This window comes from Hemitrygon akajei, chromosome 15 (genome assembly GCF_048418815.1).
Source record: "Hemitrygon akajei chromosome 15, sHemAka1.3, whole genome shotgun sequence".
Classification (NCBI taxonomy): Eukaryota; Metazoa; Chordata; class Chondrichthyes; order Myliobatiformes; family Dasyatidae; genus Hemitrygon; species Hemitrygon akajei.
The window spans coordinates 44,028,292-44,053,218 of NC_133138.1; the positions used below are offsets into that span (position 1 = coordinate 44,028,292).

Sequence of the window (24,927 nt, forward strand, 5' to 3'; positions counted from 1 at the left end):
TAACCTTCAGGGAATCCTGCAAGATGCTATAATACATGATATTATTGTAAACTGTGTAGTGACTTAGAATGGAAAGACTATTCAAAACGCTGATACGCAACATTAAGAATGAGTGGCAAGCTGAAAGCTTGCACGTTCTAAACTACAGTTCTACTCTGTTACACTCAGGCAATATTTTCTAAACAACAAGACTGCCAATATTCATTGCCGTGATGGTGAAAAATGTACTCTTTATCTAAGATAATTAGGCTGCCAGATTTTGAAGGGAGAATTCAAAGTTTAACATCTTTGTTCTATCTTTACTGTTGAGCAACTTATTGTTACTTTCTGCTTCATGATTAAAATGGAAACATATTCTGGAGCAAATCCGAAGCAGAAATAGTGCAGGCTACTCTGAAGGCAGAAATGGAGACCCTATGTACCCAAATACGTTCATGGACCTGAATGTCCAAAGGTACAAACACACTCCATAAACTGTAAGTGATTTGCTTCCACTGCAGTTCTGTGGGTTCTGAGGTGGAGCCATGGACCTTGGCAGGTGAGGTGGCTCAGCTGCTTACATACATCCAGAATTCTTCTGCTGCATGTTCTTGGCCTTCACCTTCTCCCTTCAGATACTTGAGGTGCTTGGTATTGTCTCAGAGGCACTCCAGGATCACTACCCTTGAGGTTGTGCTTTTCAACTTCCTTCCTAGCTCCCTATATTCACTATTCTGGACCTTCCACACACAAGAGAAAATCTGCTGGAAATCCAAGCAATGCGCACAAAATGCTGGAAGAACTCAGTAGGCCAGGCAGCATCTATGGAAGGGAAGGGTTTTGGCCTGAAGCGTTGACTGTTTACTCTTTTCTGTGGATGCTGTTTGGCCTGCTGAGTTCCTCCAGCATTTTGTGTGCATTGTTTGGACCTCATTCCTTTTGTTGTTTGTGCCAATTTGTACCTTGTCATCTCTCTGCTTCTCCTCCCCCTAAGGAAACCATAAGAATGTGATAAAAGAGGCTTTATATAATTAGTTTGGAATGGAATAAGTTCTTAGAAATAGAAGGCTTTCTAGCAGCACAATAGGATAGCAGCTAGCAAAATCACTCTACAGTGCTAGCAATCACCATTCAGGGTTCGATTCCCACCACTGTCTTTAAAGAGACTGAACGTTCTCCCCATGACCATGTAGGTTTCCAGCAGGTGCTCCATGTTTGGTTAGTGAGTTGTGGGCATGCTACGTTGGTGCTAGAAGTATGACGACACCTGTGGGCTGCCCCTAGCACAATCCTCAGAATGCATTGGTCACTGATGCCAAATGAAACGACGTGTTTCAATGCTTCCACATACAATAAAGCTAATCTTTTCTTTTCTTTCAAGTGCATCGACTGACTTGAATTCCCTGCTGCAGGAGAGTGCAAACAATTTGGAAAGATTTCAGTCACTGTTACAGGAAAAAGCAAGCAAAACAACACTGGGTAAGCCACGGGCAGAAAACATGTCATGTTTTCACAAGACTGCAACGGAAATGGGAACGTACTTGTTAAAAGATCTCTATCCATAAAACTCCAAAGATAGAATTCATGTTTCTCTCATATAGAAGGCAATTTGGCCCATTGAGTTTATGCCAGCTCTTGGAGCAATCCTTTCTCCCCACTTACTTCCCTGTTTTTTATTCTCTTTTACATTGCCCACTGATACCTTTCTGATTCTCCCACCAACCACTGATGCTAGAGGTAATTCACAGCAGCCAATTAGCCTAAACATCAGCATTTGATTGGTGTGTGGGAGAAAACAGGAGCACACTGAAGCTGCCTCTGCAGTCACAGAGAGAACGTGCACACGTCACCCATACAGCACCGGAAGTCAGGTTTGAACCAAGTTTGCTGGAGCTGCACTACCTAATCTAACACTGGGCAGCACATATTTATTCCTATTTGCACACATTAAATACAGTATTTGCAATTTGGAAACAGTAATCAACTGGAGATGTTACAGTAATCAGGAATTTCAAGATCGAAGTACAAAATGACTTAACTTGTCACTGCAATTCCTACAAGGATGATAAGGTCAAACCTGTGATTGGCGAGTCCTAGGGTCGATATCCAGAGGTCGCTGAAGACCAAAGGGCAAAGCGAAGTCTAAGTCCAGAGGTCAATGAGTTCAGGGGTAGAAGCACAAAGGTTTGAAGACAAAAGTCAATGAGTCTGGAGGCAGAAAGCCAAAATGTAGAATACCGTATTTGGCACGTCTAGAGGCTGAGGCCCAAAAATTGAGTCTAAGAGTCCAGGCCAGGGGCTGGAGTTGGAGGCCTGACATCTGCAAGTCTGAGAGTCCAGGACCAAGGACTGGAGGCCTGGAGGTGGTCTGTACTGGGTTTGGAAGCCTGTTTATCTATATGGGGGTGCGAGTGGGTGGGAGGGTGTTAAAGGGGCTTGTTTCACTGTTGTTGTCTTGTTTTGCTCTGTTGTTGTTGCTGCTGCTTGCATTATTCTGCTGAACATTGTGGGCATGTGATGTTGGCACCGGAATGTGTGGTGACAATTGCGGGCTGCCTCCAGCACATCATGGTGTAATCCAAACAACACATCTCACTGTATGTTTCCATGCAAATATGATAAATAAATCTGAATACAGATTACCTCAGTGGAATCTCTGTGAAAATTCTATCCCCTGGAGTCCTGTATCTCTGTTGTGGAATTCAAGATGCTGAGTATAGCACTGGCTGTGAGGGAATGGATTATAAATGTATTGCTATCAAACACACTGGGGCAGATCCTGTGCTATTAATCTAGCACCTAAATTGGTATATAACTTAATCCTCCAATAAATGTCTCAATCTCCAGCCAAGGCAAGTATTTCAGCAAGTGATCCAGCTATACTCTGGTCTTTCTAGGCACTGGGACATTGTTGAGTCCAGCACGGTAACACAAATCTGTATCCTTTATGACAGCCTTCACTGGAAATCAGTGCAACTTGTGAGAGTAGGCACAAGCACTAAATATGATGTAATGCTATTATGTATCCAAGAATGATCAACATTTTCCAAGGCCCTAATTCTATTTTCCAGCTTTATTTTTCTGCCGGAGGGAAAGTAGTGGGGAAAATTTCAATACCCGCCTGCGTTTGAAACATAGGAACTTAGTGTGTCCAAATTACTAGCCCTAGAACCATCTACTTTTTGTGCGTTCCTAAGATGATAAACACAAGAGGTTCTGCAGATGCTAGAACCACCCAGCTTCTCACCTCACCCCCCTCCCTCATCCACCAACCTCCCCTTTCACCTGGTTTCACCTGTTTACCCACCAGCTTGCACAACTTCCCCTCTTCCCACCTTCTTACTCTGGCTTCTTCCCCCTTCCTTTCCAGTCCCAGAGGAGGGTCCCAGCCCAAAACATCGACTGTTTATTCCTCTCCATAGATGCTGTCTGACCTGCTGAGCTCATCCAGCATTTCATATGTGTTCCGAAGATGGTATCATTGTCTGTCACTGTGTCGCCAGCTACGCCTGGTACTGATAATGTAATGAGGTGCTCAAGTCGTAAAAAGGCTTAGTAAAAGTTCAAGGAGAACAGAACATGCTGTAAAGCCCCAGTATCCAGCAGAATCACGGAGCTCTTTCAGCAGTTCCTATCAGAACCGCAGAATTTAAAGGATTTTTTTAAATGCCCTGACTCCTATGACAGCAGGTCACCTTGTCTGAAAACAGTCTTAGTTTGTTGCTACTTGTTTCAAATTCAGCATGGAGCATCCCTGAGCATTGAAATGTTTCTCTCCAGTGAAATCCTCAATGGTAAATGTTAGCTATCTTATATTGACATTCTTTCTGTCTGCTTTAGCCTTCCCCAAATCAAGCTGTCACAAGGCTGCATGTTAAAAAACTCACACCTGCAAAATTGGATAATTTTAGGTCAAATACATTTGAACACACAGAACACAGCAATTTGCATTACTCATCACAACTGGATGATGTAATCCTCATTGATAGGAATGTAGGGCAGTGTCTTTCAATCATCTTTCACACTCAGCATTGTAATCATAATTGTTTTAAATTTCTCGTTGGATAAGCAAAGATAGGCTCGTGACCTCGCATTAGAAGCTGCTGTATGTTTTGGAAGCGCCTGTGTCATTCTCTGTAATGGATGCCCCTGCTAGCAAGATGCTCACAATTCTGTTTTGCCTTCCAGATATCCTAATTTGCAGTGCTGTAGCCAGCAGCTGGCTGCACCCCATAATAAATATGACCAGCTGTTGATAGCTCCGTATCTCAATTCATCAGCTCTATTCCTTATACAAGCCATGTGGGATGCTGTGTTTCTTCACAATAAAGGCTCAGGTGCTTATTGTTATTTCAGTACATGAGAAGTACAAAATAAGAATTAAACATTACACCATTTAAGATTTAGCTTCATAGCTGCTTTTGCACTTCAGAAGCATTTTTGTGTAATAAGGTGCTTTGGAAATTGACGAAATATTAATTAAACTTCTTTATCCTAAAAACACAATGTAGATTTTCTCCATTATTATGTAACTGTCAGCACAAATCTTGTAGAGTTTAAGGCCAAACTGTGCAGAGGTAGGCCCACAAGAACATGAAGTGCCCTTCTTGACTAATCAGTCACTAACATCTTTTTTCACATTTTCCCCACACTCCCACCAACTCCCTCAGATTCTATCACTCACCTACATTGTAGGGACAATTTACAGCTGCCTATCACACTGTGTAGGTGGAAATTGGAACACTTGGAGGAAGCCCACAATGTGGCAGAGTGAAGGTGCAAACTCCACTCACACAGCATCGAAGGACAAGATTTAACCCTTGTCACCAGAGCAGTAAGACACCAGCTCTGCTGGCCGGGCAACTGTGTAAACCTGGCAGCAAGCTACACAGATTTTGATCCTGTTTTTGCTCAGAATTCTAGATGTGTCAGGCTGAAATAATTGCAATATTCCAAGAACATTACATACTCTCAAAAATAAATCATGAGCTGTGCTCCAACGCTTTGCAGAGTTTTTATCTGAGTAGATATGTATGATATAAGATTGTCAGATGTACAATTGAATACATCAGAATGACTCCAGGTTGCTAAGGTCATGTCAGGCCTGCACAGGCAGGCACCTCCCAGTCTCCGACTTGCTAACAGGAAACATCTGCCAGTTATTTCCAACTCATCACCTGCAGCCACTTAAACCCAGCCCTCAGCCACAATCCTCGTTCACTTATCTGCATTAGCCAGCCTCAATAAGTTGTTCCTTCAGTTACCTTGTTGTGTTAAGTATCTGGTCTCTCTTTATTTTGTAGCCTCTTGTGGGTTGTTACTTTGCACTTTATTAGTAAAGTATTATTTATTACTAAATTGTCTCCTCTGCTCTGCTTTTTGGTCAGGCCTCCTCTACATTTCCTGAAAGGATGAATGAATCAGTAGCTGTCCCAGCAGAGTATGCTTTTTCTAAAGGAAGTTGTCCATTGATAGGCGCACACAATCCTGAAGCAGCTGGAAACCACTGACAACTCACTTACCACTCTCAACCAACTCTCCATCTCATTACAGCAACCATGTGCCAGTCAACCTTCTCCCTTAGGGCACCAGATTCCAGTGCCTGAACACTTCAATGGGTCCCAAGCCAATGCCACTATTTCCTGTCCCAGTATGGTCTTACAATCTGAGCTCCAGCCATCTGTGTATGTTACAGACCAAGCCAAAATTGCCCTTGTCATTTCACTCTTGACTGAGTGACCTCTGACCTGGGCTGACGCCTACTGAGACTGTAAAACTACTGCTTGCAATAAAGATGAAAGTTTTACTGCTGAGGTGCACCAGGGTTTTGACCACCTGGGAAGATGGGACACTTCAGCTGTGTCAAGGCTCCCACTTGGGGCTGGATTACACTGTGGAAGTCAGGACTCTCACACTGGAGTGTGGCAGGAATGTGGAAGTACTGCTCACCCATTACCATCATGGTCTTTCAGCACCTGAAAGACGAGCTGTTTACCCAGGAGATGTCCACCAACTTCTAAAGCCTCATCACTTTACTCCTCTGAATTGATCCAATGTCTTATGGAACCACCCTCCAGAACCCCACTTCTGTTCTCAGTACCATTTTGGACTGCAGAGCCCTCATCGCTGATGCCTCCAGAGCCCAGGTGGTTAGGAAGACCCTCAAGACTGTGAGCCTGGTGGAGAAACAACTGGTGTGCTTACTGAAGAGCCACCAATCACCCATGCATTAAATGCCCACTGCACCTGGGGAAAACAGCACCACCAGGTAGAGACAATTAGCCTATCTAATTAGCTTCACCCCCCTCCCCCTAGCACCACAGCCTAACTCTCACTCTCTGTCCTCCTCCACAGCCCCCACAGCTCTATGCACACAGGAGTTTCTGGTGGATTCGAGCGCAGTTGGGGACTTTCTGGACTGGACACTATATGTGCAGCTTTGAGTCCCTACTGAGCCTGCCTCTCAACCCTTTTTTGTATCAAAACTATAAAAGCTTATTTATAACACATTGAGACAAGACAATCAATATTTACAAGACAGTAGTTACACTTAAATTACTATATAGTCACTACCGTCTATAAAACAGTCTATACCGCAGGGGGACCACCGCTCACAAAAATCCCCCAAAGTGTCCGCCGTGACCGCGTGCTCCCTCTCAAGATTCAAGATTCAAGATTTCTCGAAGGACAACGGGCAATCTCTCGGCCCTTCTACATCACGGCCATTGGTGAACTTCCGTTGGGGCCTGGGATGCTCGGTCTTCACACAGCCTGTGCACTTGAGCACCGAAGAGCACCGCGTGTACATCCAATTCCTCCTTATCGACCCACTCAAGACTCCTCTCGCCCCGGCTCTCCACTCACGACCCTCACTTCGCCCGGTCATCCAGTTCATTGCTGAGCTGGGGACCCATCTGCCTGCAACCTCAACTGATTCTGCCCTACAAGTCTGAGGAGATGGAGGAAACTTTCAACCTCACCAAACTCCCACAGGAGTACCACGGCTTGGCCATCACCTTCAGTAAAAGGGAAGCCAGCACCTTGCTACCTCACAAACCACACAACTGTGTGAATGGCCTCCTCCTGGGCACTGCCCCTCCCCGAGGACTTCTGGCCTCCTGCGACTCTCCAAAGAATGACTACATTCTTGAAGCACTACAACACAGCTTCATTCGCCCATCCCAGTCCCCCACAGCAAGATTCTTTGTAACAAAAGAAAGACGGACGATTGAAGAATTACCACTCTCTCCCCTTACAAAGCACCATGTGGGGATCAGATCTTCACCAAACTGGACTTCTGGAGCGTACAACCAGATCTGCTTTTGCCAGGGAGTGAGTGGAAGATGGCATTCATAACGCCCACTGGCCACTGTAGAACCAGTGACTTATCAACAGGTTAGCTGTTTTCCAAGCCTTCCATCAATGATATCCTCTGAGACATGCTACACAGGTGTGTGTTTGTCGACATTGCCGACATCCTCATCTCCTCCAAGGACCCCCCACCCCCCCAAAACCACCTGTGTCACATCCATTCAGTCCTTCTGTGTCTCTCTGAAAACCAATGCTACTGTAAGTTAGAGAACTGCTGGTTCCATTCCCCAGTCATTTCCATCCTGCGTTGTGTACTGTCACCCCAAGGCATAAGTGTGCGCGGAAGGGTGCGCTGGTTTTGAATGGCTCCAGCCATGCTCCCTCAAACAGCTACAGCTCTTGCCCTGAAGAAGGGTCTGAGCCTGAACTGCTGGGGCCTGGGATAATGCCTGACCTGCTGAATCCTCAAGCATTTTGTGTGTGTAGCTACAGCTGTTATAGGCTTCTCTAATTTCTACTGCTGTTTCATCAGGAACTACAACCGAATCATCATTCTCTAATTTCCCTCACCAAATCAGTTACCTCACGGATAATGTGGTCTGCTACCGTGGACCTATATTTTTGAAGAGCTTAAGAGACAATTCACCACCACCCCCATTCTCTGCCTTCTGAACTACTCTGGAACTTTTGTGGTAAGGGAGCACACATCTGATGAGGGCAGTGGGCCATCCTCTGCCAGCGAGGACCAGATGGGAAGACACGCCCTTGCACCTTCTCACACAAGTCCAATTCTACAGAGTGCCATTATGGAGTAGAAGACAGGGAGATACGCACCAGCAAATGGGCCTTGGAGGAATGAAGATATTGGCTGATGGGAAACACCGAGCCCTTCATGATCTGGACTGACAACCAGAACCTGAACAGACCTACCAACTCAGTCCACGTCAGCTTCTCTGGATCCTCTTCTTCAAACATTTCAACTTCGCCATCTCCTACTGATCCAGCTCCAAGAACACCCTATCACGACACTTCGACATAGCTGAAACAGAGATTGACCCTCAGCTGTCGCCTCATTATTCCATCCTCCCAATTCCTCACTCTGATTGTCTGGGACCTTAAGAACCAGATCCACACAGCCGTACATCGTGACCCTGCTCCAGTCAACACACTTGACAACTGCATGTACGTGATGGCGCCATGCACTCCAAAGCATTCCAATTGGCCCTCTCCTCGCCCCTCTCTGGCTATCCTCTATTTTCTATGACATCACTACAGATGGCCCACCATGATTGCAGATACATGTCTGTTCATCGCTGTCTACCCGCATTGTGCCCAGCCCAATTTCTCCAATCAGCAGCACTCCAGCCTCCTGTAGCCCCTGCTGATCCCTTGATGAGCATAGTCCCACATCGCCATGGATTTCACCACGGGTTTGCCACCTTCCGAAGGGGCCACAATGATCATGACAATGGTGCACCAGTTCACCAAGGTAGTCCACTTCGTTACCTTCCCAAACTTCTGCCAGTCCCCGAGCAGAGCTGCTGAGGTGACCTGCACCTTAGTCACCTGAGGCTGAAGTATGCATGTTTTCCAGCGAGTAGACAGTCGCAAGGCTGCCAGACCAGACAGCATCCCAGGGCAGGTACTCAAGATGTGCATGGCACAAACGGCAGGGGTGTTTAAGGACATTGTTTAAATCTCTCCCTCTCCCTGTGTAGAGTGCCGTCCTACTTCAAAACATCTACCATTGTCCTTGTACCTAAGAAGACCAAGGTAACGTGTCTGAACAACTGGCGTCCTGTCACACTCACCTCAATAATAAGCAATTGTTTTGAGAGGCTGGTCAAGGACTACAGCTGCAGCATGCTACCACCCACACTGGACCTCCTACAATTTGTCTACCGATATAATCAATCAACAGATGATCAACAGCTCTACACTCATCCTTGCACATCTGGAGAAGGATGCTCATGTGAGAATGCTGTTCTTGGACTACAGTTCTGCATTCAACACCATAATTTCCGCTAGGCTTCACAAGAAGCTCAGAGACCTCTGCCTTCACCCTACCTTGTGTAGCTGGATCCTGGACTTACTGTTAGATCACTGGTAGGTGGTAAGAGTGGACACCCTCACCTCTGCCTCTCTGACCCTCAACACAGGAGGCCCTCAGGGCTGTGTCCTAAGCCCTTCCTTTACTCTCTGTACACCCATGACTGCGTCACCACCCACAGCTCCAATCTGCTAATTAAATTTGCTGACAATATCACATTAATTGGCCTTGTCTTTAATAATAACGAGGCAGCCTACAGAGAAGTCATCACCCTGACACAGTGGTGTCAAGAAAACAACCTCTCACTCAAAGTCACAAAAATAAAGGAGCTGGTTGTGGACTACAGGAGGAATGGAGACAGGCTAACCCCTATAGACATCAATGGATCTGGGGCTGAGAAGGTGAACAGCTTTAAGTTCCTCGACATACACATCACCGAGGATCTCATGTGGTCTGTACGTACCGGTTGTGTGGTGAAAAAAGCACAACAGCACTTTCTGCTCAGACGGTTGAAGAAGTTTGGCATGAATCCCCAAATCCTAAGGACTTTCTACAGGGGAACAATTGAGAGCATCCTGACTGGCTGCATCACTACCTGGTATGGGAACTGTACTTCCCTGAATCACAGGACTCTGCAGAAAGTGGTGTGGACAGCCCAGCATATCTGTAGATGTGAACTTCCCACTATTCAGGACACTTACTGAGACAGGTGTGTAAAAAGGGTCCAAAGGATCATTGGGGACCCGAGTCACCGCAACCACAAACTGTTCCATCTGCTACCATCCAAGAAACAGCACCGCAGCATAAAAGCCAGGACCAACAGGCTCCAGGACAGCTTCTTCCATCAGGCCATCAGATTGATTAATTCACGCTGATACAATTGTATTTCTATGTTACATTGACTGTCCTATTATAGGTACTATTTATTACAAATTACCATAAACTGCACATTTAGATATAATGTAAAATAATGTAAAGATTTTTACTCCTCATGTATGTGAAGGATGTAAGAAATAAAGTCAATTCAAAATATGGCAGACCTGGTTCTCCAACATGTAGCTCATCTCAAAGGCTTCCCTCAAGACATTGTGCCATCTGGGGCCTACAACACATCTCCCATTTCTGGCGAGCCTTCTGCTCCCTCCTCCACACCTGAGTTTGTCCTCTGGCTATAAACCGCAGATCAATGGCCAGTCAGAAAGCCAGTCAACAAGTGGAGAAGTTTCTGCAATGCTTCGTCGCTTCTAACCCTTTACATGGAAGAAGCATCTGCTCTGGGCTGAACTGTCCCATGATCTACACAGTTCCTCTGGCACAGGTACGTCACCCTTTGTTCTCTGCAGAGGAGCTATCCGCCGGAGCTTTGGTTTTACGATGCCAGAGTGCTTGGAAGTGGGCCATCCTAGCTGCCAACCATGCCTACTGCCACCAGGTGTTGGCGTCCTGCTAAACTACTGTGGCCTGGGTTGATGGATTTGCGTCTTTGTGGTTGGGACATCTGATACCTGGTCAACTGCTGGCCTGAAGGAAAAGTCTTCAGTGCCATCCTGTTACATCTTGGATCCATCGCTCATTAAGGAATTGCCTAGGACCCATCCGGATCTCCCTGGGACATTGAGTGCAGGGGGGTGTGGTGGGAGGCCTGTCAAGTCACCTGCCATGTGTTTCCAACTCATCACCTACAGCCCCTTTAAACCAGCTCTCATCCACCATCTTTGTTCACTCATATGAACCAGCCAGCGTCACACCAGCCTTCAGTTAACTTGTGTTAAGTATTTGATCTCTCTAATTTTGTAGCCTCTTGAGGCTTGTTGTTTTTCAGTTTATTAGTAGATAAATTGTTCACTGCTAAATCATCTCCACTGCTTTGCCTTTGGGTCAAGCCTCCTCTACATTTCCAGTTCATCACAGTACTCAGTGGTGAACAACCAAATGACAGCCATTTCTGAGAGCAGATGGACAGGGAAACTGTGTTTTCAAAGTGGGAGAGTCTAGGACCAGAAGGCACAGCCTTAGAATGAGAGTAACTTCCTTTAGAACAGATGAGGAGAAATCCCTTTAGCCAGAGAGTGGAGAACCTGTGGAATTCATTGCCACAGATGCCTGTAGCAGCCAAGTCTTTGGAAATATTTAATGCGGAGCTTGGTACGTTCTTGATTAGCAAGGGTGTCAAACATTATGGGGTTGGGGGGTGGGGGAAAAGCAGGAGAATGGGTGTAGAGGGAAAATAAATCAGCTATGATGGCCTGAATGGCCTAATTTTGTTCTTGTGTCTTACGGTGATCACATCAGCCCATACTATACTGAGCAAACAGCCAGCCAGGACCAGACGAAGTCCCAGTCAGTGTAAAATCTGTTTGACTAATACTATTGGGAGACTGACTCTATGATCAATATTAACATAGCAATAACGTATTCACAATCTTTAAATCACACAAATAAAAGGTTTGTTTATTGAAGCAAATGTATATAATTCTGAAAGCAAAAACAGAAATATGAAGCAAGTTAAATTCAATGACCCTTGAAGAAAGATAGCAGCATGCAATTAGCTTGTGCCATTTCAGCAGAATGTAGGCAGACTGCCAATATTGTAATCCGCTCATTTCCATGATTGTAGCAACAAGCTGCCACTGGCCATCCTGTTCACTGGTCAGACATTTTTAGGAGGAACCCAGCCACTAGCTTTCATTGTTTAAAGGGTGGGGATTCAGATAGGTATTGTTCAGCTGATCCAGTCATGGGAAACTCTGAACATGGAGAGTGCAGTCTCCATCAATTTTAGGTACTGTACAGGCTGTCAGTGGATGGGAAGAATAGAAGAAATATTTGGCATTCACAGGAGGCTAGTGAGAGCAGAAAGCCCACAAAGTCAATGTTAGATGTCAAGTACTGAAAGCCTGAATGCAGAGACACAAATATCCAATTACCTTATCTAAATGATCAGGTATGGAATGTAATTTCAAATGCCACACACTATTCTTTTACCACCAGATAGAGGTAATGTATATTACAGTACCAGTGTCTTGTGTAACACCTCATCACATGCCCACCAACTTCTACCATTTGGTACTGATTATCATGGCCTCTGCTCTATGGTAGAAATATAGTCTGGTTGCAGGCCTCTCATTCACATCTCACAAATGGAACATGTGATCTAGTAATCAATCCTAGAAGTTTACAGGATTTCTACCACACTTCTTTTTCAAGAAAATGTGGCACAAAGTTTTATGCAAAAGCAACAAAGTAGACATGTTCACGAGGAGATGCCTCTCGCCACTTGGACACCCATTCCTGCAGCTTCAGGTTAGAGTCATTAAAGCTGGTAGTATCCTTATACTCAATCCTCCTTCTCACATCCCAGGATCCCCTCTATTAAGAATCCTTGGTTTATAGACTGTAGTTGCTATAGGTATCTCTTTCTTCTACCTTCTCCCTACATCACATCTTAGTCTCAGCTTCTTTTCAGTTCATATACCAAGGAATAACATGTTATCAACAGTAGTCTCAGGAAGAGCACTATAGACAAGCACTAGAGCAAGAGAACAGAAGATTGACTCCAGACAATGATAATTAGTTGCCTTTTGTGCACAATGTCTTTTAATTACATTTATGAGTTGGTGTAGTGTGGGTTCTGCCAAAGTCTTATGACCTTGTCTTTGGCTTCATTCCTGAGGGGCTCTTATCTGTATTCAGAACTCCCAGAGAGCAGGACTCCCAGCGTCTGCTGGAGCCATCGGCTACATTTAGTTCTCAGGAATAAAACTAGACAGGTGGAAGAGTATCTGAGAGGAAACATTTCTCTAGTAGTGATTTAGTAATACGGAAAAGACAAACAGCAGTAAATATTGTGGCTGCCTTCTTGAAAGATGCAACTCTGGCTTGGAAGATGACAAGTAAACAATCAATGTAAAAGGAGATTTGGGAATAGAATTTAAGGATTCCCTGACATTTACCAAACACAGAATTGAGTTTCATCTCATTCAAGGGGAATCATTAACCATAACCCTGGAATATGAGCACTGAACAAATAGCACACTAGCAAAATGAACGGCAGGAACTAGTCAAACAGACCCCAATTCACAGGATAGATAGATTCTGGTACAAACAATAAAAGAAATAATAAGCAATAGTCATCTTCTTCCTTCTGCTCTGCACAATGTTAGTTACTTGGGCTGCCCAGTACATATTCCCAGTCTCTCCAACAGGTGGTGTCAGATCATATAATTCAACGAAAATGCTAGAATTACTTAATCACAGAGAAAACAAGAAATTATGTCGAATGAACAGAAATTCAAAGCTGAACTTGCAACCTATTTTATATTTACACAATTAATAACTTGTGCCAGCTTTTTTGGATTGCTGTTTTAGAACTTTTTAGCCCATAGATTTATTCAGTTCATATCTGTACTTCCATAGACGTTAATTCCTCACATTGATTAGACATTATTGCAAAAGACTTCCATAACAATAACATGAACCTTGAAAGATTCTAAATCGTTCCACTCAAAATATCCCGGTTTACATGTCACTAAGTAGAAGCCTGAGTTTTGCTTTAAGGGAATTTCTGAGGATTCCCCTACTCACTGTTACTTCTTGTAAAAATGGGCATCAAATTCAAGAGTATACACTACAACAAGAAAGCCCCAAAATCAAGAAGCTCTTTTTGGTTTGTCTTGTTCCACCACATTGCAACCTTAACAGGACCCATTGATGGACTCAGCATCTAAAGAATACAAAGTTAGTGGACTAAAGTCTAGCCTCTGTGGTGGACTGGTACTCATTAAACTCAGCATGTAAAGTTAGGACTGGTGCTTTCAGTATAGGTGAATTTCTAATGATGCGATCTGTCAAAATTATTATCAAAGATTCTTTGAGCTCAATAGTTTAATTTTACATATACAGTCTTACATCCATCTTTAAAATTTAATTTATTAAAAAGAAAATCCTTATTAATCATTCTGCACTTGTTTTAGACTATTCCTTCTCCCTGGTTATATTTCCTTGTGTATATTCTGTGTGACTTGCCAGATTCTTCAGTTGAACTAGTGAAAAAAGAACACTGTTACCAGTCCAATTGACATACACAATAGGCTCCCTTCTGAGTGTGGTAAGCTCTTGTGCTTCCTAACCTGCACTGGCTGAGCAGCAGCCCCAGTTTAAAATTCAGATCTTTGACTTCACACTTGGTGTACACTGCAATGTATACTGGTTTGCTGATAACAGAAAGATAGGTGAAAGAATTATGAATAGGGTGATAAGATTCTGCAAAGAAATATTGTACAGTCTGGTTTAATGCAGAAGCAAGAAAATGGTAAATAATATCAAAAATACAATGCCCTCAAAAAAGTATTCATCGGCACAACTATTTTCACATTTTACTGTCTCAAAGCAATGTTTGAGGCCTCACACTTTAATAGATACTGTCATTCATTCTATGATGTTTCTTGTACTTACTGTGTATGCCAACAAGAAAATGAATCTCAGGGTTGTATATGGTGATGTATATATACCTTGATAATAAGTATACTTTGAAGTACATATATGTCACCATAAACAACCCTGAGATTCATTTATTGCAGGCATTCATGGTAAGCAGAAAGAAACACAATGGAATCATTGGAAGACTGCACACAAGATGGACAAAATAAACAACATGCAAATGACACCAAATTGTGCATACACAAAAGGAATAAAAATAAAACAAATAAGCAATAAATATTGGGAACTTGAGATGAGGTGTCCTTGAAATGGAATCCATAGATTATGTTCAGTTCACTGTTGGGATGAGTAAAGTTATCCCGTCTGGTCCAAAAGCCTGATGGTTGAGGGGTAATAACTGTTCCTGAACCTGCTGGTATGGATCTGAGGCTTTCGTACCTCATTGCTGTTGGCAGCAGCAACAGCAAGAAGAGAGCATGACCTAGATGGCAGGGGTCATTGATGATGGACAGTGTTCCTACAACACCTCTCCATGTAGATGTGCTCAGTGGTGGGTAGTGCTTTACCTGTGATTACTGGGCTGTATCCAGGCCATGATGCAACCAGTCAATATACTCTGCACCACACATCTATAAAGGTATGTCAAAGTTTTAGATGATATGCTTAATCTATACAAACTTCTAAGAAAATAGAGGACTCCCATGCTTTCTTTGTAATAACACTTAAGTACTAGACCCAGGACAGATATTCTGAGATGATAACACTGAGAAATTTGAAGCTACTGTCCCTTTCCACCTCTGATACCCAGAAGAGGACTGGATCGTGGACCTCTGCTTTCCTCCTCCTGAAGTCAATAGTCAGCTCTTTGCTGACATTGAGTGAGAAGTTGTTGTTACAGCACCACTCAGACATATTTTTAACTTCCCTCCTATATGCCGATTCATCACCACCTCGGATTTGGCCAGCATTAGCAATGTCATCAGCAAACTTAAATATGGCATTAGAGTTGTGCTTAGCCTCAAGTCATAAATATAAAGTGGGTAGAGCAGGGGCTAAGCACACAGCCTTGTGGTGCACCTGTGCTGTTGGAGATAATTGAAAAGATGTTGTTGCCATTTTGAACTGACTGGGGTCTGCAAGTGAGGTAAACGAGGATCCAATTGCATAAGAATGTACTGAGCCCAAGGTCTCGGAGCTTGTTGATTAGTTTTGAGGGGATGATAGTTTTAAGTGTTGAGCTGTAGTCAATGAAGAGCATCCTGATTATACATCTTCACTGTCCAGATGTTCCAGAGTTGAGTGAAGACCCAAGGAAATGGAATCTGCTGTTGACCTGTCATGATGGTAGGCAAACTGGAGCAGATCCAAGTCACTTTTCAGGCAGAGGTTGATATATTTTATCATCAATCTCTCAAAGCACTTCATCACAGTGGGTATAAGTGCTCATGAATGATAGTCATTGAGGCAGGTTACCAGGTTCTTCTTAGGCATCAGAATAACTGAAGCCTGCTTGATTCAGGTGGGTACCTCAGACTGGCAAAGTGAGAGGTTAAAGATATCAGCTAACACTCCAGCCAATTGATCAGCACAGGTCTTTGGCTAGGTACCTGTTACAAGGGGGTGTTGGGAGTGGACCCAAGTGCAGGACACAGACACAGAGATAGTATAAACAGAACTGGGTTTATTGACAGTTACTAGGAAAGCCAGGGAGCAAGGACTAAATTTCAAATGGACGTAAATATTGGATAACTGGTAAAGCCTGGACTAAGACTTGGACTTGGAACCTGGACTTGAACTTGCCTTGGACTCGACTTGGACTAGGAACCTGGACTCGGACTTGACTTGGACTCGGACCTGACTTGGACTCGAGCCCTGGACCTCAGCTTGAACTCGGAACTTGACCGGGATCTCGACTTGGACTCAAAACTTGACTAGGATCTCGACTTGAATTCAGAACTTGAATCTTGACTAGAACTCAGAACTTAGACCATGAGCTTGGACTTGGACTGGACTTGGACCACCTAAAGACAGAATACCCAACTCAGAGTAGTGGCAAATGGCCAAATCTGCTCAGCTGGAAGGACTTGGACAACAAGGAGACAGGATACCCAACTCAGAGTAGCGGCAAATGGCCAGACACACTCGGCTGGCAAGGACTTGGACAATGAGGAGACAAAACCACACAATGACAGTCCATACATATCTTTGCTCAAAATGGCAGCAAATGGCCAGTAGTCTCAGCCGACCACGAAAACGACTGATTTAGCCAAGCAGCCACAGGCACCAAGGCGACTAGAGTACACGATTCACGGCAGTTCCAGGATGAGTATAGCCACAGTGGCTACGGTGAGAAGACTGGCTTCCAGTGACTGGTTTCTGGTTACGAACTTTTGGTAACAGTCCTGCAATCACCGCTGTAACCCGGAGCCTTTATGTTGCCGGTACAAAATGAAGATCAGGTGCCTTAATCAAGGTGCCCAACGGAACACAGGGAAAAGGAAACAACTGGAATGAGGAATCCACGGAGCGGACCGTGGCAGTACTGTCGGGTCTGAATGTTTTCCGTGGGTTTACACTCTTGAAGGCTGCTCCCATGTTGTCCTCAGATACTGAAATCACAGGATCATCAGGGACTGTGTGAGTTTGTGAAGTTACTTCCATGTTTTATGGTAAACATGAAAATAAAAGGCATTAAACTCTGCCACTGCATTTGAGCATCTCTCAGTGATTCAGGTTTGGTCTGAATTTGCAACTTCACATGTGAGGTAGCTTTCTGGAAGTTGTACCTGGACCTCTTGCATTTTACATGGTTGCTAGACCTGAACACCACTAATCTAGCCCTCACAAATTGCAGTTCTCATGGTTCATCCAAACTTCTGGTTAGGGAAGATGCTGGATACACTTGTCTGTGACAACCATGGTGTATTCATTCAGATCCTCTGATGAGCCCTTGATCACGGCCCAGTCCACCAACTCGACACAATCCCGTAACCACTCCTCTGCCTCCTGCAACCTCCTCTTTGTTGTCCTTACCTCAGGAGTCTTGGTCTTTAGCCTCTACCTGAAAGCTGGTAGGAGGACAACAGCCAGATGGTCAGATTTCCTGAAGTGAAGTCTAAAGGTCTGGAAGGGCCTGCTTCCTCCAGCTGGGACCCCAAACCAATGAGGCAACTTGTTCGGATGCAAATCATTTATCAAAATGAGGAGCAATCCTTACTGAAAAGATTGGGATTCTTTGAAATGTTCTGCCCCAGAGTGCAGTTGAAAATCTGTCTTCAAGCATGAGGAAGGAAAGAGGATGTCCTGCAGTGTCAATCTTCCTGATCCAATGGTTGAGCAGCCTTAAATCTTTATACAAGTTATTCCTACTTCTGCCTCTTCTGCTCAAGTGACTCTCCTTGAATACATGTATTTGACTGGCATAACTATTTGAGTTTAGGATGGTGGAATATTATTTTCTAATATCCCAGTCATTTTTCTTTATTGCTCAGTGTGCTTTATTCCAAGTTGGTATTTCATTTGAAACAGTGAAAGAGCTATCAAAAAATGGTATCAGTGTGCTGCCCCTTTGTGTTCCAAACAAAATCTGCCCAGAAAGCTACTGTCTTATATATCCAGCTACCCAAGTTTGATGCTGACTTCAGTTGCTGTCCGTAGGGAGTCTGCATGTTCTCCCTGTGACTCTGGATTTCCCTTGGGTGCTGCTGCTTCCTCTAACATTCACACAGGTTAATTCATCGTCATCATTATGTGCCATGTCATATCACGTGGGTGATCATGGTCTTGAGCATGATTGTTCTTGGCAATTTTTTCTACAAAAAATGGTTTTGCCATTGCCTTCTCCTGGGCACTGCCTTACAAGATGGGTGACTCCAGGCATTATCAATACTCTTCAGAGATTGTCTGCCTGGCATCAGTGGTCGCATAACTAGGACTTGTGATATGCACCAGCTACTTAAATGATCATCCACCGCCTACTCCCATGGCTTCAGCTGACCCTAATTGGTGGTCTAAGCAGGTGCTACACTTTGCTCAAGGGTGGCCTGCAGAATAGTGGAGGGAAGGAGCATCTTACACTTCCTTTGGTAGAGACGTATCTCTACCCTACACTTAGAAGTAGCAGGCTAATTGGCTGATATAAACTGCCCCTTGTATGTAGGTGTTTGGTAGAAACTGGAGGCAATTGATATGTATGTGGGGAGAAGAAAATAGGATAGGAGTAAATGGATACTTGATGGTTGGCACAGACTCAGAGGGCCAAAGCATCTGTTTCTGGGTATCTGCTTCTGTAGCTCTAATCAAGTTCCATTGATGGTCATCAGCTTTCTCTGCACTCCTGATGCATGGTCTTCTGGTTCTCAATACCATCCCAAATGCTCCTTCTCCACTTTGAGTTCCAAGGGTCAATGGTGGTTTTTCAAGGTGAACACCAATTTTTGTTCAGATATTCTTCCACTGAATTTACACAATGCAGTGGAGGCAGCCCTGTTAATAGTTTCCCAGTGTATTGAGATGCCTGTTGTAGGTTGTCCAATCTCAGAAGCCTACAGAAGAGCAAGGTATATTGTGAGATCTTAAGTTCCATGTTAAGTCAGAGGTTTTGATCTCCAAATACCCTTTTCCTTAATTTCAACAATTGTGCTGATGCATTACTTATACTGAATGTATCACTGATATTTGTCTTTACCAAGATATGAGAAGTAGTTCACATTCTCCAGGTGAACTTTCTCATAGTGAACCTTTATTAACCATATAACAATTACAGCATGGAAGCAGGCCTCTCGGCCCTTCTAGTCTGTGCCGATGCTTACACTCACTTATTATTCAGGGTTGTGTTGAATAGTGAAGCCAGATTGGTATTGGACTCTGGAGGTTGAGTGGAATAGCCACATACTTCAGTGAACAAGTTAATAGGAACTTGGAACTTGGCTTCCAGGCACCCTTCATCTTGTTTCCTGCGGACATGCAAACCATGATCCTAACCAATATGTTGAAGCAGAGCCAATCTTTATGAAAGCCAATGTCAAATAAGGTTGGAAACACAATAGTCTGCAAATTCTGGAATCTGGAGCAACAAAGAAAATGATGGAGGAATTCAATACGAAGACAGCAGATGACGTGTCTCTCCCTGAAATATCTGTTACCCTCCACAACTGCTGTCAAATCAGGGTGCATCATTGTCTTGAAAATATTGTTTGTTCTTTCTCACTGCAGTGCTATGCCTCACTTCCAGCAAGCGTCCTCTGGCAGGGGAACTAATCTTCAGCGCTGAATGGAAATTGTTTAACCACAGTGACGACACTCCAGAACCAATGTCGCCCTAATGTCAGTAGTTAAGCTGCAGTGTGATGATTCTATTCCACAGCAGAATACTACAGATGAATGTATGAGCAAATGGATAATGCTTCAAGTGAGTGATTGGGGACAGTGTACGGAAGGAGTGGTGAGCACTGCTCACTGATAAGTTGGATGATGTGACTTTCCCAAGAACTAACATCTACTTTTTTTTGTGGTAGACTGTCTATCACCCCCTTGCATAACCTTCACTCATGGGAATCTTTACCTGCTTAAAGATATCTACTACACCTGCCAAATCAAAGTCATTCAGGATCAAGACTTAATACAGATTGATATTAAAGGGTTCAGAGACTTATCAAACTTCAGAAGGTCAAGTGCATATTGTCTTGAGTAAGCAGAAATGTGGTTTAATTAGCTTATGTTTAATCAATTTAGCTACGTGCTTTGTTATTGCAATGCTGCAAAACCACTAGTAACTTCACTCCAAATGTTAGATTTAGAATTTTAATTATGTCTTTAGTGCAACTCTGCTAAAAATGAAACTTCAAATACAGTCTGCATATTTAAAAGTTTACCAGACTGATTCTTGGGATGGTGAGTTTGTCCTATGAGGAGACATTATGCTGACTGGGCCAGTGCTGTTTAGATTTTGGAAGAATGAGAAGTGATTTCATGAAACATTCAATACAAAACTCTTATGAAAGGTAACAAGGTAGAAACAGGGGTATTTTTCCTAAGGGGATGGTTAGGAGCAAATAAGGGGTTGGCCATTCAGAACAGAGGGGAATAGAAATTACTTCACCTATAGTCTTTGGAATGATCTAGCCATAAGGACTGTGGAGGCTTTAGTCACTTAGCATATTTTCAAGAATGAGATAAATCATTTTAAAGGAATTGAGGGATATGGAGTAAACAATTAGCCATGGTTTTAACTGAATGCCAGAGCAGGTGGAAGGGGGCTTGTTCTTTCCTTGTGTAAAAACTAGTCATGACAATGTTTGTGAAATTCGACAATGTTGTTACATATTTTTTGGATTTAAAATTATACTGTTTTGTATGCAAATCAGTGTATTGGAGCAAGCAGCAGTATTATATTAAAACTGTCAAGTCTACTGGTAATGGTTTAGGACAATCCAAAAGTAATTTATTTCAGAAACATTATTGTATACAGTATCCTGAAACCATGCCAAATATGTAGGTACACTACTTCACAATATATGTTGACAGTTCAGGTGTAATTAACATAGACCAGACTCAGCAACATTTTATGCCTCTGAAAAGCCACTATGCTCCTCTGTCTATCTAAATAATAGCAAAGTTTGACTAAACTTATAAGCTTCAGTATCATCCAAGAGGCAAAATGAGATAATAGTTCAGTTTCTGCTGTGAAAATAATGGCAAGTTTAATATCAATCCCTTTATTGGTGTGAAAATCCTTCGGGGGTTTGTGATGAAAAAGAGATGCTCTTCGAGTTGTAGGTTTTACAAATCATCACGGATTACTGCCACTTCTTCTTTAGCCTCATGAAAGAGTGCCAGCTTACTACTCATTTCCTTGAAAATTTCAACTGATTACTGCATTTGTACAGGAAATCAAATTAAATTTATTGAATTAAGTTGGAGCTGGTATTAAATACATCCCGCAAAAGCAGATGTCACTGCCAAACATGTGTGAAAAGATCAGCAACAAGATTTATTAGAATGACACTTCATGCAGACAGTCCAGTTTCAATTGCTCTGTTCATGTATCATTTCAACAAGCAGAAACTGGAGAATTTTGCAGTCAGCTAACCTCACTTGAATGCTTTGTCACCTCCTCAGCTTTGACTATGAAACACATCTTTTTCATGGCATTTTGTCTTCTTGTCCCCCTGAAATATTGTCAGTGTTGCCATTGTGTATAAATATTTCAGTAATATTTGATTAATCTTGTAAATATGTTGTTTAATTAAGCACTCTTTGTTGTGTATATAATTCATTATTATTATAGGTGAACATAAGCGAATTGCATATGTCATCACCCTACCACAAGATATGTGTGTGCCTCGTTTAAAGTAAACACAAAGTTAGACTCACATTTTGGACTAACATGTCTTTCTTCGAATAAATTTAATGCTTTGAAGTTACAAAGCCTAACAGTGGTGGTGACACACTTTTTGAAATAAACCCAAGACCACTACCAATCTGATGAAGCACAGCAAGACATTCGAACTAAAAATAAGTGAGGAATGGTACAATCTTACACAAAAGTATTCAAAAATGGCTCCTAACTGTAAATGTAAGCACATCTTACATTTAAAAGGGCAGTTGAAATTGCTGTATCAATGGAAACCGTGAGTGCTGAGAAGCTACAACTTTATTGGCGATCCATCCACCATTTGCATGCCACATCCTTTGTAATTGAGTCAATTTAAAGTAACTTTAAAATGGTACTAGATGATACCACAATGCCACAACTGTCTCCACACCATGAACCTTTGCACCAACGGGTTGGAAAGCATATTGCCAAAATTTGAGATGCAGAAACTAGAATAACAAAAAGGAAGAAGAAGAAAGGTGACTACTGCTGTCAGAACCATTTCCTGCAGTCGCTGAGTCAACTCCAGCAACCACCACGGAACAGGCCCCAAAACCTGAGACTGTTTTCACAGCTATACTGTAAGTCTCACCTGCCAAGCAGTGTGAACCCACCACCCCCATCAGGAAAGATGTTATCCCACAAGAGTAAGAAATCCTCCACAGCAATTAAATTTTTAGGCCTGAATGGGACAATTTAAAATTTATTATGCTGTGGATGTCTGTAGAATGTAGTTGTATAATTTAGTATACTGCATATATAGTTGAGATGCACTATTGAGTTAGAGTTTATAGCTAAGCAGGGAAGAGTGCTGAATATTGCAGAAAAATTGGTGTTGGCCAGAAGAAACTATAGTCTAATTTAGGACAGGGTAAGCAGACAAACGAGTTCTCTGCTTTTCCCCCAATTCTGTGGACTCTGAACTGATTCTTGCTCTTGGATAATCTAATCAGAGCAACTGAATGTGGACACAAGAAGCTTCAGGTAATGATCTGCTAAACCTGAGACCATTGTCAAACAAGTAGCTGTTTGTAAAGGGCGTGAACTCTGAACTGGTTCTTGACTCTGGGACAATCTAATCAGAGCAATTGAATGTGGACACAAAGAACTTCAATTAATGACCTGCTTAATCTGAGACCATTCTCAGAGAAGTAGCTACTTTTTATGTAAAATGCCAGACCTACCAAAGAAACAATCTGTAATTTCACTAGACTCTGTCTGGGTTGGCTCATTTAGATGGTTTGAACCAATCAGAGTGTAAAGACACAAATACACAAGGCTGGGGTGGGCAGAACAATGAAACAATGTTGGTTGCAGCCCTGTACAATGACCAGTAAGAAGGTGACCCAGGTAGGTCAGGTGACCTTGAGCCAATGGGATGGAGATCCAATGGTTCAATTCATGAGAAACAGTATAAGACTCAGGAGCTCCAAATATGCAGGGGCAATAACTCTCCAGCAGCCCGAGACCAGCCATCATGGAGGAGGAGGACTTCATGGGCACGTGGAGATCGGGATCACGAGGAACACCTGGCCAGCGTACACTCCTTTCCTGGGTAGTCCCTTTTCTCTTCATTGACTATTCATGGAGTGTCAGGGATTCTAGTAGGGAGCGCACAGGTAGATAGTTCGTGAACCCACGTGCTTTTTAGTTGAAACAATTAAAGTTACTTGTCGGTAAATACAGATTCTCTGTGCCTCACTGATCGTTATTACAAGGGGTGATTCTTGTAACAATTTTGAGTAATCTTGTAAATATATAATTCGATTAAGCATTCTTTGTTGTGTATATAATTCATTACGGTTGTAAGTAAACATACATGAATGGCATATGTCATCACGCTACCACATGGTATGTGTGTAGCTCACTTAAAGTAAACACAAAGTTAGACTCATATTTCCGACCCTTGTGTCTTCCTTTGAATTAGTTTAATGATTTCAAGTCACAAAACATAACAGTAGCAACGAGATATTTTTGAAATGAATACCAACCTGTTGGAAGCGCAGCGAGACCATTCAAACTAAAACAAAAGCAAAATGAGGAATGGCAAGTGAAAAAACAGCACAGCAATGCAGAGACTGTCAAGTTTGGAAAAAAAGCAGTAAACGGAAGAATTCATGGGTTCATAAAAGTGAGTGCTAAAAGTCATTTAATAAAAGCAGCAACGACTGGCTACATCAGACTGCTCAACTGTTAACTGTCTCAGGTATAATGAGAGGTAATGTTGCAGCTATATAGGACCCTGGTCAGACCCCACTTGGAGTACTGTGCTCAGTTCTAGTCACCTCACTACAGGAAGGATGTGGAAACTATAGAAAGGGTGCAGAGGAGATTTACAAGGATGTTGCCTGGCTTGGGGAGCATGCCTTATGAGAATAGGTTGAGTGAACTCGGTCTTTTTTCTTGGAGCAACGGAGGATGAGAGGTGACCTGATAGAGCTGTACAAGATGATGAGAGGCATTGATCATGTGGATAGTCAGAGGCTTTTTCCCAGGGCTGGAATGGCTAGCATGAGAGGGCACAGTTTTAAGGTGCTTGAAAGTAGGTACAGAGGAGATATCAGGGGTAAGTTTTTTTACACAGAGAGTGGTGAGTGCGTGGAATGGGCTGCCGGTGACGGTGGTGGAGGCAGATACGATAGGGTTTTTTAAGAGATTCCTGGGCAGGTACATGGAGCTCAGAAAAATAGAGGGCTATGGGTAACCCTAGGTAATTTCTAAGGTAGAGACATGTTCGGCACAGCTCTGTGGGCCGAAGGGCCTGTATTGTGCT

The 24,927-nt window shown here is 43.2% G+C and overlaps 1 protein-coding gene across 2 annotated transcripts in view; it reads right to left on the minus strand.

Annotated features, from left to right (window-relative positions):
- LOC140739296 (BTB/POZ domain-containing protein KCTD16-like) overlaps window positions 1-24,927 on the minus strand; it is a 245,647-nt gene that overhangs the window by 160,973 nt on the left and 59,747 nt on the right. The window lies entirely within an intron of this gene.